Genomic DNA, 15,639 nt, shown 5'->3' on the forward strand with positions numbered 1-15,639 from the left:
TCAGAATGTTTAATGTTGTTAATAGAATCATTTACATACTTATGCTATACAGTTCAGCTTAAGGGATGGAAAAAGGCAAAATGCAGTAATGTAATGAAGGACATGTACAGGAAGCAAGTTAACAGATCCCACATACCTACACACAGAACAAAGGAATCTGTGCTAGTTTTACAGTTCACTCTTTCATTCATGCTAAACAATATTCCCCGGGATTCATGAAGCTTGCACCAGGCGCACGCATAGTGTAGGCATTATAACGCCAAATATGGCCGCCGAGCGATTCAGGTACGATCCAATTCCACGTGCACTACCGGCGTACGCCAGATCTGCGCAGCCCCCGGCGTAGGTATGCAAATCACCCCATGTGCAGTGTCACACCATGCAAATGAAGGCATATAGCGATTCATGAAGTGGTGCAGGCGTAAAGCAAGCCCACGGAAATGTAAACCAAAAAACACGGTTTACATTTTCCCAAACAGAACATCGGAGCTATGGAAGAGGGCAGACCCAGGTATCACAACGTTAACCTATGCCAATAGCGAAATACACAGCCAATGGCATAAGAAAAGATGCACAACGCGTAAATAACAACATTTAATGTCATGTCCACAGTAATGCACAGCATAACCGCAGGGCATGTGTGCGGAAGCTGTAACATAAAGAAATAATATAAAAATGTCATAAAATCGCAACGTAATAGAAATCAGGTTTACAGCATAATGCACAATGGTAGGCATAGAACACCACAACCAAGGTGCAAGGGTTGCTAAGGGCTTGCGATAGTGTTCGGCGCGGTAACTATGAATTAGTAGTCAATGACATGCAAATGAGGCAGATAATACTGAATTGCAAATGTCCCGCCGGATGAAGGTTGTACCATACGGCGCAGCGGTATAACACCGAGGAGTGGCTCAGAGGAGATACATGACATCAGCAGAGGGGTGTGCCACCGTAGCAGTAAGCACATTGGAGCATTGCAAATCTGGCCTGTCCGTTGCTAAGCAAAGCTGCAGGATAGGGGTGGGGAGGAATCATTTAGCTGAGAGCACACATGGTGGCCAAAAGCGCATGTGTACGAGGATGAAAACGTGCCCGAAACCCAGTAATCGGACGCACGCACCGCAAACAATAGCAGAAACAGGAAGGTCAGGGGAAGAAAAGAAGGAAATGCGGAAGTAGGGTAATTGGAGTACTAATGAGCAATCAACACCAATCAACCCACAAAGGCCAATCGACGGCAGCTGACAAGTCCGCTTGCAGAAACCTGCAAAACAGGATAGGGGAGGCATTTGAATGCAAAGAAAGGAGGGGAGGTATTGGATTGAAAAGATAGGAGACCTGACACAGCAGAGCAAAGCAAACCGACAGCAGACCGGCAGTAGCACACATAACGCAAGATACTCCAGGTCCAGGAAAGTACAAATGAAAGTAGGATGCACGGCAGAAAATGGTAGGTGCAACGCGCAGAAATGTAAAGGGAAGGTCAAGAGGTAATCCACGGCAGGGAAATGTAATTCAACACCAAAGGCACCGCAATAGTAGTTCCGGCAGTAAAACACATAAGATAACCTGTAGCTACGATCGTACATACACACCCTATGACATCATCGGTGTTCACAGCACAATAATATAAATTGTGAAAGCACCCAACACACACCTGTGTATTACCAAACACCGCACCATAGGTGTAAACACACGGGGAACTTTTAAAATGTACATGTTGGGAGCTGCCATAGCTGTGATTCATCAGCATGTGTTAGAGGCTGACGGTGTTGTGGAGGATGATGCCGACAACCACCGCAGGCCTCGGAGGAGAAGGAGAGTGTTCAGACCAAGGGTAACCTACCAGGGGCTACATGACCTGGAGATAGTAGAGCGTTACAGGGTGGACAGGGACATCTTACAGCAAATAGTGGAGCTGTGCCTGCCACGCCTGAGAACCAGAAACAACAGAGGGGAACCCATACCAGTGGACACGAAGGTATGTGTAAGCCTGCGAATACTGGCCACAGGTACCTTTCAAAGGCCAACTGGAGATATAATGGGTATCTCACAGGCATCAGCATCCAGGGTACTACACCAGTTCCTGGATGCCATGTTACCACATGCCAGTGAGCAGATATACTTCCCCAGAACTCAGGAGGAGTTGGCCAGCAATATCCGCCACTTCCACCGTGTGGCACAATACCCAGAGGTACTGGGTGCGATAGACTGCACGCACATACAAATCAAGTCACCACCCGATGAGCAGGGTAGGCGCTACATAAACCGCAAGGGATTCCACTCCATCAACTGCCAGGTCATGTGCAATGCCCAGGGCATTATCATGGATGTGTGTGCTGGCAGCCCTGGAAGCTACCATGACTCCCATATCTGGCATGCCTCACAGCTGTATCAGGTATTTGTCAGGGGGGACATCCCACATGGCCATCTCGTGGGGGATGCTGGCTATGCACTGGAGCCGTGGATGATGACTCCCATCAGAAATGCACACACCCATGCAAGAAAGCCATAATGAGGCACACGCACAAACCAGAATCATCATAGAGCATGTGTTCGGGATGCTGAAATCACGGTTCCGGTGCTTGGATACATCTGGTGGAGCCTTGCAGTACTCTCCAGGCACGTGTGCCCACATCGTCATAGTATGTGCCATGCTACATAATATGATCCTGCGGAAGCAGCTGCAGCAGGGACAGAATGGTGAAGGCCCTCATAGCCCACCGCAGTTGCCAAGGCCATTACAGGCACAGAGGGATTCAGACCATGAACACACTGTGCCAGCCCCAGTAGACAGACGGAGGCGTGCCCAATATGCCTACGCCTTGGCAAAGATGGAACGTATAGCACATACTCTGACAGTGTAGGCCCCACGGACTGACACCTCTCCACCTGCACACACAGTAAAATGGATGGCACACAAACATGACCACCTGTAAATTGTAATGTATAGGTGGCCCAATGTGTGACTCCTACATAGGCAGCCCTCAAACATTGTAAACACAACAGCCAGTGGAACACGGAATGCCAACACCTGAACAGTACATGAGTCTTACAGCATATGGTGGTGCTGTGTGCCTGTCACGTTCCCCGCCAGATATATATATATATATATATATATATATATATATATAAATATATATATGTATATATATATATATATATATATATATATATAAATATGTACACATATGCATATATATAATTCAGATAGAAAGGACAATAGAGGGATATATGGTGATATAGATGGCTTCAGCGATATCGGCAAATATAATAGATAGTTCAACGACATTCATAACATCTTGGAGGTACAAATTCATAAGATACCGCCAACCATGGAATGTGTAACATACCGACATGCATAACCACGAGGCTGAAAGAACGATAGAACACAGTACCGGAACAGTACATCCGCGAGTAGTAGTATGATGATATGAAGGGACAGTTAGTCACCGCTGCTGGTGTCTTGGTCCACGTAGGCACTGTGTTCAACTGTGTCTGTGAATGCCGTAGTCTGTGTAAGTGTGCGTTGAGGGTGCCGTGTGCGTCTCTGTGTGACTGTAATGTGTGTGTGTGTCCGCAACATGTGTATGTTGGTGCCAAGTCAGAGGCAGATCAGTATGGTAGGTGTGGGTATAGCTAGCCGTAGGCATATGGGTACTACCTGTACCACAGTAGGAGGGACAGCCCCACCCTGGGCAGGTGTGTCCTGACATAAAACAGTACAATGGGCAAATGTCCGAGATGGTAGGACATAAATATGTCCCATATATAATGTAACAGTCGTATTTAATAGTTATGCCTGTATGTAAGAAACTTAAATGTTACATGTAATATGATAAGTAGGCAAAGTCACACAACAATAGGTATGTAGTGAGGATAAAAGTATGTGCTACCTGTGTACTGACCGTGGCTACGTGTTGGCCTGTAAACACCCGCTTTGTGTCCCGTAAGTGTCCAACAATGACCATATGAAAAGGTGGCAACCCATGGCAAACAGGCTCTTTTAACAACACAACCACAATGACTGCAAATATCTGGGACAGAAATACAAGGGATAGCTGTCACTTACACACATCCCCTGATATATCGCTGCAATTATGGAGGTATACAAGTAGCAAGCTCACCTGCAGACAATATAGAAACCAATTAACAATGGCCCAACGTACAATCCCGTAACAGAAGTCTACTAACTGTTAGCTGTCTAATTAGGGACAGAGCCCACACACATATATACGGATTATGTAGTAATGCAAGGCCCATAAACCGTATATGTTACGTACAACCACCGACATCCCCCACACTAGAAACTAAAGCAATACAAACTGTAATAGCAGCACAAACATCCAGTCAGTCAATTACATCTGCAGAACCCTCAACATACCGTGTGAGAGACACAATTAAAGGCGTCATGCAAAATTGCAGGCGTTGTATAATGGAACAAACAGCCATGTTACAGGTTTTGATTGCAATACTCCGTTATCAGACGTCGGGATGACAGGTACACCCACATGTTGAACCAAATACTCTACCTGTCACACACAATCCACGGGGGACATGAATCCAAACTATACTTGTCTCCATGCATAGCAGTTGCAGTTACACATAACAAAACACAATACAGACCATCTCCCCGAAGGTAGGGTAAATAGGCAACGCCCAAGTGGAGAATCCAATTATACCCCACTGTCGCCGCGTAATTGGCAAATGGAGTAGCTGCACAGCTGATATGCAAGTAATTAGCCACTCATGAACACCAATTGGCGGGAAGAATCCACATGTTGCAGGTATTGACGTATATAAGGATGACCTGCCAGACATTCAAACCGTATGCTCATACCGAATAACAGTTGAAACACTGTGAGAGAGATAGAAACAAAACGCCGTAACGACAACAAGGTATGTAGAATGCCCGATATGTAAGGTTATGTATAGCATGATCTGTATTAATTATTGTTACTGTATGTATAGCCTGTTTTGCATTAATTAAACGTGTCCGCAATGCATAAAGTGGGGAAAGGTATTTATGTAGTGATGTCTTGCTGAGCATACTAACACTTGTAGAATCTGTGCGTCCAGCAGTGGGACACAAGGTACACAGCACAAACACCACAAGGGATGCTACATGAGGGCATTAAACAGAACAATGCCATACAACCCGACGTCAGTGGTAGGGTATGTCCAACAAGGACGTGCCATAGCAGGGGATAGTATATGTTGATATACTGTCACAGCACGCATGTGTATGGGCATATAACGTTAATGACATATGTAAGGTGGTCCCGCTGTGCAAGTATGCTTTGCATTATGGGATACTATGTGAAATATGTGTAATGTATAGTATTATAGGTAGATATGACAGATATTCTACACAGCATAACAGGCATATTATGCATACCACAGGTATCGTCTATTGGTATGTACAATAATAGGATACATATGGCCTGTAGGTATGGGACAGTAATAGCATGATAGCTAATCTAAATGGAAGGGCTACCAAGTAACCATGCACAAAGGACATGTAATAGCTGCACAGGTGCATAGTGGGGTACTATGCAGTCTGGCAAGTCCATGTGTAAGCACAACTACAGTGTTCACACTAGTGGCACCTCTCCAGAGTAGTGTCCTGTGAAGAGAAGAGCCAGGTGTCACGTGCACCACTGCACAGTACAGCCACTGCAGTGATCCCAGGCCTACATGTGTCTCCCAACCACCAAGGGAGGTATCACATGAACAGTGCTACTGAGTGTCCCTGCGTGATGTACACAGGACTTATGTTCCACAGCATGGTGAGTGTCCGGTTTGGGAATGTAACCCAGAAGCACATCCCACTCATTGTGGCGTGTGTGCACATATCCATGAGCATGTTGCTCACAGTGGCCTCTGCTTATGTTGCGTATGAGGAGTATATCCATCAGTAATGTTGTGGACATGGGCCCTGTCTGATCAGCAGAGGTCACCCCTGAGTATGTAGTATGCAAATGTGTACAGATGTGGTGTCCGTAGTGCAGCCACATATTTAAACCGTCGGAGCTCAGTAAACGTCATGGCGTGTTAATGTTGTGGCATGTAAAGCTGTAGCTGTTGTGTAAGGTACACCCTAAATGGGGTGGTGTACCCTTGAATGTGTGTAGATGTCTTGAGTTCAGAGGTACAATGGGTGCCTATGTACCAGTTACACACCCAGTACAGATAGGTGTGGCCACGTAGAAGGATATCCACGCCACAGTGGCAATACGGTAACCACAGGAGTGGGTGTGACATATGTATGTACTGCAAACATGTACAATGTGATATGTATGTAGGGGACTACCATCCATGTGATAGTCAGTGGGTGAATGGTGTAATGCAAAGGTGATGTGCATGCACCTTGTGTCATGCAGCTTGATGCCATGATAGATGCAAAACCAAACGCTTGTGGTACACACAACAACAGCAAAAGTAAATTAAGGCACCAAAGTTACACACTGGAAATCAGTCACTGTACTTTATTGCAGAAGACAAACGGTAAGCACTTTCACAACTTAATGTTGCTTCATCAGACCAATCTGATGAAGCAACATTGCTGTGAAAGCGCCACCGCTTTGTCTTCTGCAATACAGTGACTGATTTCCAGTGTGTAACTTTGGTGCCTTAATTTACTTTTGCTGTTGATGCCATGATAGTCTGATTATGTATCTGTCACAGCGACACCCATATGGTTGGAGTCAGTATCAGTTGGTGGAGCAATCATGGCGCTTGGTATGCAGGGGTTTGAAAGATAGGCAGGGAAAGTCCCCTGTGCCAGCCTGTTCCACAGGGAAGCATATACTGAACATGAGGGGCCCTATGACTGAGGACTGTGGTATGCCAAATGTACCTAACATGTAGTAGGTACTATGGTATGCTGGCGTCACTGTGTGTCCTGTCCATGAGCCACATAGCATAACATCCTGAGACACAGGGTACGATGTGCAGGTGGATGTGTATGTTGTCAATACCAGAATGGGAATGGTGCTGAAAGGCAATGAGAGGACAATGTAGGATGTGTGGACTCCCGTACCATCAGCAACTGCCCTGGTAACTGTATGAAAGGAGTCCACCATGTGTAGGGGCCATGCTCTGGCCTTAACAAGCCCAACCCGGGTGGCAGCAAAAGACGGGAGCCCGACAATGTCTCTGAGAATGATGTCCTTGATGATGTGCCCCATAGCCATGCAGAACAGTCCAGTCAGGTGTGTAGGACTATAGTCCCACTCGTGCAATGCGGTGCCACCTGTGTGTAGTGTGATAAATGCTGCTGTATGCCATTCAGGGGCTACAATGTCTGAAACAAGGCTATCACTGAATATGGTGGCCTAGTGGGGAGACATGTAATTCAGAGGTTGGTGGACATCACAGCCTGGGACGTTGGAAGGTGACATGGGGCCAGTGTCCCAGGACATATAGAGTGTAGGTCAGTACTGTGTAGGTGTGACCACAGGGACACCACAATGTTCATGTATGGATTGCGGCCCTGTAGTGAGTGAGAGGGTGTACTGTCAGCATTGAATCCATCCTCCAGCATGTTGCCAACAATACCTGGGTCTGCAATGTTCCTGAGTGACTGTTGTATGTGACAGCAGATGTGGGTGTTGCCATCGAATACTGACATACCACCATAATGCCTGGTGGTACACCCCGGAATGTGTGGCAGTCATGTTTACGTAGCTAGTCTTGGAGTATGTGATGAGGGACCCTGTGGCCCCACCACGGCTGACCAGTGAGCCACCCCACACATGGGAATGTACACCACTGTGCAACAGCCTACACCTGTTGTTGTACATCATATGTCCATGGAACATGACCACCAGAGTGGCGTCTGTTATCTGGTGTGTACCATCATGGCTCTGTGTGGAATAGCATGATCCATGCAGTTGTGTACATGCTAATAAAGGGCACTGGGGTATGTGTCAGCATTTGTATGTGCATTGTCCATCTGCACGGATGTCATGATGTTAACAACCGCTGTCAGCAGACATCTGTAGTAGGTGTTGTAGTACACATGTACTGTGTATGCTGTGATGGGTGTGTTGCTGGGATGTGGCTAACAAGGTCGATTAGCATATGTTCGGAATCCACTAATGAGGGGATAACCCCAGGTGTGTAACACCAGTCACATGGTGGTAGTGTTCATGCCAAGGGTAATGTAGGTCTTGGAGGTGCTGTGTATGGGTTGATCCAGCAGAGCGGAGGGTATGACTCATGGAAGTGTCGGTACATGAGTGGCTATCCCATTGAAGTGTTGGGTAGTGTCAGTCACACATCAGTAGTAGCTGAGGCCCACTGTCCACTATACCAACATAGAAGGTATGTTACCCGTGGGGTATGATGTTGACTCTGTTGCTTGTTACAATGTGTATAGCGGTCCTGGACACAGTAAGTTGCACGTGGAGCACCTCTGATGCATTGTGCTAAGCAACTTGCCAGGATGTGTGCAAAACATAGTGGGATATGGGAACCCCTCAGCTGTGGGTGTGCCGGTCCAGGTATGTGCCTGAAAGGTATGGTCTGGCTATAACCTGTCATTGCAGGTGTGCTCTGCAGAGCCTAGAGGCAGGTCCCAGTCACTGCAGAGATGTTTGAGTGGTGCATTATAAGGTGTGCCTTGCCTGCGTGTATCACAGAGGAAGATGCAAGCAATGTGTCACATGACCCCATGTCGCACCTGCCAGTTATCACCCTGCCGGTGACAGTTATTGGAAACTGTCTAAGACAGGCAGTATAGAAGCAGGAAGAGCCTTACATGTGAGCTGTACTCCCAGGGCTGACAGGTGCAAGTCATCTGTGCCACAGCATTGTGTTTGACCAGGACAGTCATAGCGGACAGATACCACATGCCTGTGGAATGACATTAGGAGCATAGGCAACTGTTGAAGTGACACAGTCGGTCATTGTACAGTGGTATCATGTCCGGACGAATGCAAAATGCTCCCCAGGGCTAGGCCCACACCCTCAGGGCTATAAGACTGGTGAGCTATTGCATGTCCCTGCACACGTAGTCTGTGAAGTGGCATCACAGGGCAGTCACACTAACATGGCGAATGACAGACATATCGTACCTGGTGAGGTGTGGCATGGGTGCATAGGTTATGTTGCAGAAGCAGTTACCCGACAGCAAGATGTAAGGGACTAACGCCTTGTGTAGCCTGCTGTGTGGATCTGCAGTGTGACACCCTACAGAGTCAGCTATGACTGGTGTGTTGTGAATGTTATAACTCACTATTGGCTGTATGTGGTGGGCACACATGAGTCTGTGGGCTATAAGCTGGTGATGTTGTCTGCCATGATGGGGGCTACCTCTGGTGCCTACAGTGAGTATGGAGACGTACTGCACAGGTTGTCCTCGTAGGTGTGGCCAGTGGTGTAGATCATGTGAGACTATGTGATGGGTGGGGTGTGTTGCGAATGTTACACATCCCCAAATGACTGTCAGGTGCAGTCAGGGTTGGCGACAAGATTACCCCCAGCCATAGCTGTCAGCCTCCTGTCCCCAAACTGAGGAACATTAGCCCTCATACTGTGTGACAAATGGGCGAAACGTGGAACACTTACAACTGGCTTACTACCAGCGTCAACTAGGAAGGACATATGATGGCTAAAATAGGCTGGTCTTACGTATAAAACAGATATTCCAATGAATTAATATGCTTCCCGCCTATTTAGACATGGCTAGCAGGTAAACTATGTACAACAATGAATGTGTGACAGACCCTTCCAATGTGGAACCTTAAGGAACATGCACCTTTTAGAACCCCAAATGAGGCACGTTCCCCATAATGAGGTACACCTGAGAGCTATGGGCCCAGCACGGCTGCAGACGTGCATCCCCCACAGGCTGTAGTGCCGTATGTTGGGAGGTGAGCATTGAATGTGTACATGAGACAATTGCTCTATTGCCACATGTACGACATATCCCTCATATAGACAGGCAGTAGCACTGGTACGTGACAGTTGGACATGCCTGTATATACAACCATGTCCCACAGGATATGTGCGTTACGTGTGTACAAAAGCTGTCATACCTTAAGCAAGCTGGGAAGTGTAGGACAGCCAGTGTACCTGTGGGAAATGGTGTGGAATGGGCGCTATAGTAATCAGTAGCTCATGACATGCTCACATGTTCTGAACAAGTGCCTAGCATGACCATACAATACAGATAGGGTGTTGGATAATATCAACACACAAGTGGTGATGACAGTCATTTAGGGTGGCACCGCACTATAACCCTGCTGAGTATGGTGTGCATGTCCATGAAAGCACTGTAGATGTTAGCAGTACAGATGTACAAGATAGCACGGATATTTGATTACAAATACCTTTGAATGTCACAGGAGTGTTCCACCAGTGGCCTGTTGACAGACTCACAACTACAAAAGGTGCAAGAGTGACATGTGCACAGCACAGCAGTGCCTGATACAGTAGAACAGGGTTAATGTGTTGTACCCCACCCTCATTGTAGCCCATACCACACAGACAAATGTTAGGCATCTGTGTATGTAAGGCTGTGAATGGCCATGACCTATCAGTATAGCTGTGTCAGTGTTGTGAACAACATACAGAATGGGCTGTGTGGGTGAGGTGTGTGACATATGTGCACAGTCTGATGGATGATACCAGCAGTGTCACCGCTAGGTGAACATCCCTGTACCCATAAACTACTACCTAGGCTGTGGCAACATTATGGACACTGTGTAAGGGATGGTGCTGTGCAGTGCACCCCCCGACATGGTGACATCTCCAGGCCCTTAGGTAGTCATATGAGGTACCCATGTCATGTCAGGGTGCCATCCATGAGCACAGAGATCACTGGACAGGCATGTACAGCACTGTGGTGACCAATATTGGATCACATACCACCTGTAAGGGGTAATGGCTATGCATGGATGTGCGATACCAGCCTTCACAATCCACACCTCCACTATGCAGCATGCTGTCTACCTTGCAGAAGGACATTTGCTACACCATGATGATGGACATGCTACATGTCCATATCCTGATCTATATGACATATGTCATGGACAGCCACCATCCTAATACTAGGATTGCCACAGGCTGGACAGATCCCTGTGCCATAGATGTGACATACTCCCCCCATACCATGCAACCCTGTCCTTCAAAGCTGCACATGTCATCCCAGTCATACATGGTGCGATGGCCGCATGGTAGATGTACTATCGACTGACTGGATCAGTAATGTGGCACTAATGCACCTTGCAGTGGCACAATGGCTGTCTGTTACAGCGTGGTAACCGTGCCCGCACATGCTATGGTTGATGACCATCCGTGCGAATGTCGTCTGACTATCCATTGTCCCATGTCTATCACATGTGTAATACAGGCGATCCATGCCAGGATGTTGAACAGTTGTACAGTGCTGTGTAGATGTATATGGCAAAACACATGCATGTACAGGTGTCCATGCGTATGTGTGCATTGTCACTGCTCAAGTCCATTACGGCTGTGTCTGTGTTGACGTGACATATACACAGCATCCAGGTCAACAGTAGTACCGTGGACACATCGAGGCATGTGCAGATAGGTAAGAACACAAGTGCAGGCAAATAGACATGCCCACAGCAAGACAGCATTTACATGGAGTATGAACACTGTAATGAGGTGACACACATATATGGTGATGATATCCAATGCATAATGGGTGTGACATGTGTGACACAAACACGTCAGATGTGTCATTGTCATGATGCTTTGCAAAGATAACTGTGCAGATGCAGTAGATGTCATAGAAATGTATGTGCAGCAGTATCTCTGTACATCTCTGAAACTGTGACCTGTCACCATCATTATGTTTTACAGATAATGCCCCGTACACGCCTCCCAGCATACACCCACCAGGAGGATGATGTCCTCATCCGACAGCTCCATGACAACTATGACTTGTTGTTCAGCCATGTGCCACAGCATGCCCAGCAGCGCGATGACCTGTGGCAGGTTCTACGCAGGAGGGTGAACGATGTGGGTGGCCATAACCGCACCTACCAGCAGGTCCGCAGACACTGCATGGACCTGATATGACATGCAAAACAGCGTGCCACTGCAATCACCAGGGAACAAGGTGGAACAGGTGGTGGGCCACCAACCCAGCCCCCACTCACACACACCGAGGAGCTACTGGCCAGTCTGGGGACACCCAGGGAACAGCATCCAGAAACACTAGCTGCCATCATGGAGGTGGGTGTCTCCCAACCAATGAGCCTGGAGTTGCCTGGTAAGTCAGTACTGCACATATGGCTATTATATCCCATGTAGTTGCATGTGTCACTGTGCATTATGTAAATAACAACATATGCCAGGTATGTGGACACACATGCTACATACTACAGTATGCTACGTTGTGTATGCACACATGTGCATAGTATATGCTATTACACAGGTGAATCTGTACACATGCACAGTGCAACCTGTGGCTGTCATACATTCATGGATAATGTTCATACTGGTGTGTCACCCCTATACAGGTACCTCTGGCGTGCCGCACAGACATGGGTCCGTTGCAGGTGAGACTGTCATCAGTATCAGACATGTTACAGTGTAGATCTATTTGCCATGTGGCCAGTTAACACTTGCACACCTGATGTTTGTTCCAGTCACGATATGCAGGTCGCACCGTCCTTCATTCACACACGCCACCCATGTGCAATATATACAAACGTAATGATACACAGATGTGATACCACAGTACTTGACATTGCGACATGTGTGGTCAGCTGTGCGTACAACGGTGGAGGTGTTCTACAATGGAGGCATATGTAGTATGCATTGGAACAACATGTGTGTTACGCACACAGTACCACACAGTGAGCTGTGATATGGGCAGCCCACAAGTGTCACCATTGTGTCATATGCCCCTGCATTGGGTGCACACATTGAGACATGTCCCAGACATATAGTGTTCTGTCTGCAATATTGTCACACTATCGCATGACCTATACCCCACATACCAAACATGCAACCCTTTGTCTGCATAGCCCTGTGGATTGTGACATATCTGACATGTATGGGTGTATGTCATATGGGACAACACAGACATGTGGAGAAGATGCCCATCACACACAATTGGCCAACACATGTGCACACATGGCCATGGGGGATGGCCAGAGACATGTAGCCACACAGTACTTGGGATGTGTATACACCCTGTTGCACATTGTCCACACATGGTCCAATTATAGGCTTAGTTGACCGATTATACAGTTGATGTGGTACACTGGACAACCTAAATGCCTGTGCACAGCTACTGGAGGTGTCACTGAAGTCTACCATATACGATCTATCGAACATCACAACTGTGTTGCAGTTATGGCTATGCAATGTGTACATATTATGCATTCTACAGCAACATACATGCCTCATGTTGCCATGCAATGGCACAGTGTCTGTACTTCACACTGTATAGCAATGTAGACGGCTCACACTACCCTCCCATGCTCATGCACATTTGCTAAACATGCATTCTATCTGTAGGGCATACACAAAACACTGCAATGGGAAGCCCATTATGATGCTGTACATGTGTCAGGACACCATTGTGTCAAACATATATGCATGTTAATGCACATGTCAGCAGATTACATGTCAAGGTCACGTCAGCCATGTGTACTGTTATCCTGTTCTGGGCCACATGGTGTATCATGGGGATGCATGCATACTACCATGATTGTGTGAACTGCATGACTACTGATATGACACCTGCTTGCTGTAGTGTGCACCCCAGGGAGGTATGCTTACTAACACTATTAATGTCTGAGCTGCATGCCCTCTGCTGTATCGCAGGCATGCTGCATGCCATCTGACAAATCACATGCATGGTGTGTCTGTGTGTGTGTCTGTGTGTGTGTGTGTGTGTGTGTGTGTGTGTGTGTGTGTGTGGGTGTGTGTGGGTGTGTGTGTGTGTGTGTGTGTGTGTGTGTGTGTGTGTGTGTGTGTCTGTGTGTGTGTGTCAGTGTAATGACTGCAGATGTGCCACACAGGCATGTGGCCGGTGCTGCTCGTAGGAGGACCTCTGGCAGACATGCACCTGCAGGACAGAGCGCAGCAGCTGGTATCACCAGACGCATGTTCCAGACTGTAATGGCAGCACAGGCACATACTGAATGGCAGAACAGAGAAGGGCAGAGGCTGCAGAGGGCTGCTATCCATACCCTAAATTACAACATCCAGGCACTGGCAAATGCTCAACAGCAAATTGCTAATGTTCTGGATAGGCGACTAGGTGAAATGGTCGGAATCCTTGACCGAGGCATGGCAATCCGCGAGCGGGAGCTGTCTGTGCTGGAACACCTGGTAGGTGTGAGGCATAGGCCACGTGGACGTAGGCCAGCAACACCACCTAGTGTAGGTCGACGTGAGCGTGCCACTTCACATGCCCGCTCCCATAGTGCCGGTAGCAGTAGCCGTGCAGCTGGTGCTGCGCTGTCAACACCAGGACACAGCAGGCCATGTGGACATGGCCCTGGACGGTCTCAGCGGGGACACGGTTCCAGTGGACATGTGTCGTCAGACAGTAGCCATTCTGTACCTCCACCTGGTAGTGCCCGTGCAACCCCAGGCAGGCACAGGTCACGTGGCCGTGGACGGACACAGTGAGCTGTACAACCTGCACTGTACAATCTGGAGCTGTCAATTATACCCCGTGTAGGCATCACAAATGGCAGAACTGTGTACACACATACACGCACACAGCAAACACAACTGTAGGGCTCCACAACATCCACATGCATTCTGCACAGACATGTCCAGTCAACTCACCGGCCCTTACACACACACATGACGTTATCCATTGGTGCAGCCTATGCCCCTGGCAAACATATCACCCTGTGCATATGATGAAGCCTGTGCCGCATCCCTGTCATCTACACCATCGGTGCAGGGTTATGTAATACCTGTGTATGCATAGTGAGGGATGTGTATGTTGCAGTGGTTGTGTGTGAATACTGAGAGTTGTGTATGTGACATAGTTTGTGTACTGTCGACATGCACCAGTCATACCATGTAGTGCAGGTGCAGCATGCATTGTGATGTGTTCACGGTATGTGTCTCGGTTACATCTGTAGTGCCATCTTGGTTGTGATACCCTGGTTCCCTCCTATGGTGTACTTGCATGTGCCTACAGGTAGCAGTGTTTGCAGTCCCCCACATGTAACTGTGGATTACACACAGGCACGTCTGGCAATATCAGCATGCTACACGTACCCTCAACCTGACTGTTGGACACACCAACATGACACAGATGTCCGCACATATACTGCACCTGACACATGTGGTCGGTGCCACAGGCTACACTGGACAGAGACGTGACATACATAGCAGGACACATTACAGGTATGGTGACATGGTGCAGGGGTTGTACACAGCGGCCTGGCCAATGATGATGTGAGTTGTCACTTGGTAGCTGGAGGCCACACTGTGCAGCAGTAGGACCCTGTAACAGTACGGGAACATGGCCGCATTCACGGGGTGTACACCACTATAACGCACACCCCATAGTGTGCAGCTGGCGACCCTTGCCTGTGTGGTCATCACCCTCACAGTACTAGGCACCCACACGACGTGTCACAGAGAAGGGACATGCACAGGTAGCCAGTATGGCAGGGACCTATG

The sequence above is a fragment of the Protopterus annectens genome, chromosome 11.part0 (genome assembly GCF_019279795.1).
Source record: "Protopterus annectens isolate FY-2018-M chromosome 11.part0, PAN1.0, whole genome shotgun sequence".
NCBI lineage: Eukaryota > Metazoa > Chordata > Ceratodontiformes > Protopteridae > Protopterus > Protopterus annectens.